Source organism: Phalacrocorax aristotelis, chromosome 1, assembly GCF_949628215.1.
Source record: "Phalacrocorax aristotelis chromosome 1, bGulAri2.1, whole genome shotgun sequence".
NCBI lineage: Eukaryota > Metazoa > Chordata > Aves > Suliformes > Phalacrocoracidae > Phalacrocorax > Phalacrocorax aristotelis.
Window position 1 is genome coordinate 137,366,300 of NC_134276.1, and position 6,137 is coordinate 137,372,436.

At 40.6% G+C, this 6,137-nt stretch overlaps 1 protein-coding gene across 1 annotated transcript in view; it reads right to left on the bottom strand.

Annotated features, from left to right (window-relative positions):
* Positions 1-958, bottom strand: part of VWF (von Willebrand factor) — a 141,034-nt gene extending 140,076 nt beyond the window's left edge. Inside the window, exon 1 of the mRNA XM_075111545.1 lies at positions 830-958. The gene's annotated coding sequence lies outside the window, so the exon portion shown is untranslated. The remainder of the gene's footprint in view (positions 1-829) is intronic.
* Positions 959-6,137: the final 5,179 nt, after the last annotated feature.

The following is a 6,137-nucleotide window of genomic DNA, read 5'->3' on the forward strand; positions in this document are numbered from 1 at the left end:
TACCTCCTGTACTGCCAGGCCTTTAAAAATAATAATAGGGTATGAGTGTCATGCAGATGGTGAACTACAGATGCTTTCTGTGGCAAGACATTAGCAGTTAGTGGATGAAAGCTCTAGAGAGCTCCATCCAGGTGAGTTAATTCCAGTGATCACATAAACCACTAAAGAAGCTTAAATATACCATACTTAATATATTAATGCCAGAAGATGAGACACACCTTTCCCTAAAGTAACCCTCCAGTAAAGGCTACAACACATTTTGGCAAGACAAATTCTGATTTCCATTTACAGATGCATACTTCTTATTGATGTCAGTTACATAGGTTCAATTCACAGCCACATAAATAAATGCTGAGTTTGCCTTATTTACAGGAGACAGGAAAAGAAAGATCTGTTATAAAACTCAGTCTAATATATTACTGCAAATGACAATCTGACATAAGGCTGCTACTTCTGCAAGACAGCTAAGAAGTGGCAACTGCATGGGATTGTGACTACAAAATAATGGTAAAGAAAACAATAGGCATTATTCTCAGATTACACACTTGATAGTGTATTTTTAGTGCATGCACTGTGTTACTGTGACCAAACCAGATACTGCTTTTCTGTGTTAACCCCTCAGTTTTACAAAGCAGGGAAAGGAAAAAGGGTATAAAACCCTTTTCTTCAGCCCCCTTCCACCTCCCAATCTGTTCTAAGCTGCAGACTTGAAGTTTCCCCCAATTCTAAAAGAGGAGGTCCCACTAACAAATCCAAATATGCTCAGTGAGATCTGCCAGTATATATCCCTCTATAATTTTATCACTGGTTTAATTAGAAATAAGTGTACCTTCTTCTGTGCCAGATTCCTCTTGCACACGAACAAGAAGCTCCTCCAGTTGCCACCTATAGCCTAGAACACCATCGTTCCTGTGTTCCTTCAGAAGACAGGACTGGAATGGCTTTGGGCTGAAATTTCTTGTTTTTGTACAAGCCAGGAACTCTTGTTCATTTAAAAGGAAAGATAAAGACCAAACGTCACATCCCTCTGATTCTCAAGACAATAGATTAAATTGCTATCGTGTAAATCAGTAATGTTAATTGCCAGAAAGTTACAATGAGGGGAAATAGTTTTAAAAACTTACACGACAGATAAGTCTTTGAAATATATTTTGTGTGTGTGTGTGACATATCTCACTGGCTGAACCAATAGGCGGCACATTTATTTGAAAGACTGTTGTTAAAGAGGAATAGTAGAACGCTCCATGCCTCAAAGACCACAGAGCCAAGTAGTATTTTCTCCTGTGAACAACTGCTTTAAAGGAGAAAGAAGAAAAACAATTCGGAGCTAGTAATGACCTGTTTGTCTTCTCCAGGTACAAACACATTTGAATTTTGTCACATTCTATTAGGTCAACACATTCGGTCCTTGATTTTGCAAAGGTTTGTAGAGGTACCCTCTGGAACAACACATGGTAACAAGTTAATCATGAACATACTCATTTACAGAGGTGGGTATAAGCTTTATGGGAATATGTACAGCACCGAGCAAAAAATGCAGAGCAGATGACATCTTACTTTCAATTCCTCATGCTTCATAATTTCAATAGCTACTAGTAATAACAAAGGGGTTAGGAGGCAATGCGCTTCCCCATAAATCATATTTTGCCACTAGTTCACAGAATCAGGTCCTTGCTTTAAATCAAGAAAAACAATGCAAAACAATAAAATACACCTCCTGAGAGTCCCCAGCATGCGTGTAAGTCTTCTGCATGAGCAATTCTGAGAACAAAATGAGTACAACCCCAGTACACGGTTCGTAGAAAGCAGAAAATAAATAAAAAAAACCCAAACATAATTAAAAACCCTGTACTCTAATATCATCATTTCCTCCTGCAGGTAATTTCCCTGATGATTTCTACAGATGACCAGGCTGATATTTGCAGCATGGCGACGGATTATTTTTGAGACAATTTAGGTGATGACCCTGCTTAGGTTGAGGAGTTACAAATAATAAATTATTAGCCATACTTACTCTGTCACGTATGAACTCTGATATCTGCATGTTAAAATGCTATAGAGCTATGCTACAACCACTGAGTGACCAAAAATAAAAAACAAAACCACAGACCAAATTATTTCTTTCCACACGAAAAGCCAGAAAACAAGATTTTGAAATGAACGCTTTCCGTGAGGATATTCTCAGCCAGATGCTCCTGCCTTTTCTACAGCAGTAGTCAGGTTTGCCCCAACCGCATTCACGGCAATGCAAGGTCCACACCTGACAGCAGGTGGGCAGATTCTGGAGAACATATAAGAAAATGTCCCATGTGTGCAGAAATTTGGCGTCCACCACAGGCACGGCCTTTGCTGTGCTCTGACAGACATGCCTCCAGCACAGGGCAGTCCTAACACAGCAGCACCCTGCTGCTGCAATAAAGTACCGGTAAAGGACAGTAACGTTTGCCCCCGGCTTCTGCCCAAAGTGCTCCTCTGCGCTTGCAAAGGAGTAACATCTATGGGAAAAAATGTGCAAGCCAAAGCTTTAAAAACTGTTTCTTCAGCATTTCTGCATTAGAAGGTGAAACAGCAAAAGCTGGAACCCTCTGGATAGAGGAACCAGTAAGTATGGAGGCTCTGACCCTGCTGAAATCCCCAGTATAAACCTGACATGACTCTCTAAAGACGGGCTAAAAACCTGCATACCTCTGAGAGCCTGGGCTTTACTGATCACGAAGGGATGTTCTCAAAACCTTTCAAGAATCCCAGTATTATTCATGATATGGGGAATAAGATCTCCTATCACCATGGTCTTTTGTCTTCGCAGTGCCTGAGCCCCAGGTAAGTCCCTTCATTTGGTAACTTCTTGCAAAATCTAAATCTAACAGGTAGCTTTGATTCATGCTTTTTTGTTTGGCACATACAGAAGATAGAATGAGAGTCCCTTAAAAAAAAGAAACATTGCTGGTTTTGTTCCATAGTGATTCCTTTACCATTATTACAAAAAGGGGCCAGTTCTCCAACAATACAGGATTGTTTAGCCTGTAAACATGATGGATGGCGAAGGTCTTCCTTTATTAGCTTTTGTGCTGCTGCCTTCGCACCCTGACAATCTTTATCTGGAAGGCCAGCGAGGGAGAGTGCAAACTGCATGAAAGTCTGAGCCCACTGAAAGGTGCTTTGGAGAGGAGCAGGCTGCAGGCGGGCAGCTTACTGAATTTGGACTGACACTCTCGCACTCGTCTGTGTGATCGCAGCCTTGGGTCCCGCCAGGGGACATTTTGTGACTCGCACTGCCAATGTTTAATAGATGGTTCAGATAAGCCAGATATCACGACACTTCTTAAGTGTCTTGGGGACCTTAGGGGACATAACAAAGAAAATTAATTGAGCTAGATACTCAAAGAACAAACTTCCTTTTTCCCTTTTGGCTCTGCTTTCTCCCAAAAAAAGGAAATGGTAATTAAAGAGCACATTTATTGGCTGACACCATACCTTGTTCCAATACAAATATTAGTGAGGCTTGTGTAGATCTGACATGTCATTTTACAAATAATACATCCAAGGCACAGGAGGAAATACATAAAGGGCTATGCACTGTTACTGGAAAGCCCCCTATAGCCAGTTCCCGGAACAGAGTAAGAAAGACTTCTGAGAAAAATTATCCATAATACTGCTTTTCGCTGCTGTGTTCAAATACTAGGTCACATATAGCAAGTCCAATGTTTCCTAACATTTGTATGATAATATGTACTGAGGCATTAGACAGCATGCCACTCTTGTCATTGAGTTTGTTACACAGACATGTATGCAAAGTGCCTGTTATTATGAAACCTGCAGTACTGACTGCAGGAACGGTGATGAAACATACAGAGCCTGAACAAAAAAAACAACTAAAAACAACTGAAAACAACCAAAATATCTTGATATAGGTAAACTGGAAAACTAAAACCTAGCAATACTGAATTTTGATTCTGTGCTTTGGAACTGGCAAATTAGATTAGGCCACGGAAACAAAAAAGGATGCCACTTTAAGACTATTTGAAAAATGCAAGCATCTGCTGTAAAAGAAATTAATCATAAGGAAAATACACCAACGAAGTTCAGTAACAAAATTTTCTTTAAAATTGTTTTTTTAAGAGGGAAACAAACCAGTCTAGGATGTCAACACATAGATCTTAACAGAGCCGACTGATCTGAAGATTTCAGCCTGATTTTGGCCCTGCTATAAGCATGTGGATTTGAAGTACTCTATTCTGGACAAAGTTTATTTCTGTAAGCATCACTTAATTTCTGCAGGCAAAGCCATTGATTGTTTTTCTGAGGTCTAAAAAGTGTTCTTAGCATCTTGAGTAAACTGAAATCCCAAATGCCGCATCCTCGGATGCCACACCAAAAAAAAAAAAAAAAATCAAATGAAGGACAGTGTACTTTGAAATGTAGGGAACGTGGGAACAGACAACATGCTTTGTGAATCAGCATAACGTTCCTAAGCAGAGACTCACGGGGAAGGAAGCCATGCTGCTTCGTTGCTCAGTAGTAGTCAAAACAGTGAAAGAAACACAGGAAATGGGTAAAAAAAAAATAATAAACCACCAACCACATCAACAACCGAACATCACTGTGCAATTATAAATGCATAATACACTTTAATTTTTAATAATGTCTGTGCTTTCAGCCACTCTATCTCAAAATCAGTGAAATTCTTAAGGACAGAAAAAGAAAAGATAAAATGATGATTAGAGGTAGGAGGCAACTTTTCTGCAAGGGGAGGAAATTTCCAATCTTAGAAAATCAAAGAAGGAGAGCATAAGGAGCATCTACTATATCACAAATGGCACAGAGAAGGTAAATAAGAAATAAGTATTAATCATTTCTCCCAGTGTAAAGGCTGGGAGCAGGCAATTAAATTCTCAGGGAGTTGCCTTTAAAGCACATAACTGGAAGGCGTCAGCACAGGTCACTGTGTCAAAAAGGAGTCAGACAAATTAATGACAGGCTGGTCCAAGGGATGGATCAAATCACAGCAACCAAATGGTGAATCAGATAGAGCTTGTGGCTGTCTTCATCCTGTTGAGTGCCGAAAGCAGAAATCCCATCTTTTAATATTACACCTAATTTTTTACAACTCTTTTCCTAAGCAACAGCTGTTAGACACCAGAATCCTACTTTTTGGTTAAGAGAGAGAGAGAGAGAGAAAGAGAGAGAGAAAGGGAGAGAGGTACGTCTAAGTGTTTTTTCACAGCTGAGATTCACATTACCTTTTCCATTAGTGACCCAACAGTGAAAGCAAAAGCAAAAATGAATAAGCTAAAATAAGAATCATTGCAAATAGTTCTGAAGATAGGAGTATCCTGTGACAGTTTCTGAAAGCTCAGAGCAGCAGGCCAGAAATTACACAGGGCACAGGCTTAGGAAAGTTACTTTTGCATCCCCTCCTACTTTCTCCATGTCCAGGATGGGGTTGGACAACATCCCCAGAAAACCCACATGAGAATATCAGCTGGAAAAGCCCACTTAATGCTGTATTTGAACCCTTTCCTTTGGAATATTTAGTCTACTGCACTCCTTCAAGGACGAAGTTGAGGTAGATGAACAAAGTACACTCGTGCTGAAATGGCATATTGACCTCCCCCATGCAGAAAAGCCTTGAATGAGATCTGTACTGCAAAATTATTCATTAACACATTTTAAGGGCATAAGTAAGGGTAGGGAAAACAAGCCAGTTACATAGATTCAAGAGAAAGGAGGACATATGGACAGCTGATGTGGCCAAAACAGCAAATTAGAAATGCACTAGTAGCACCGTACAGTACCAGAAGCAAGCGATACCCATGAGGGCTGCCGAGAAGGCTGCCCCGTGTTCCTGAGCAGGGCAGTAGCAGTGCCCGCTTTTCCTTGGAGCTGCACATCATCTCTCACCACTTCTCTGCTGTGCAGGGCCTCGCCAGCAAAGCACAATAGATGGCTGAGCTGCACGGCGACAAGAAAACTGGAGTCACAATCTGTCGCTGTGGCAGCTGCCTGAACAGGACTATATTTTGCACACAGCAGTGCAAAATAAGTTTCAGCGACATTTATTTGAAAGACCCAGAAAGTTGGAAAACTAAGCAGTGCCATTGGTTCTAGCCCTGTATGAATTGCAGGGGCTTCAGTGC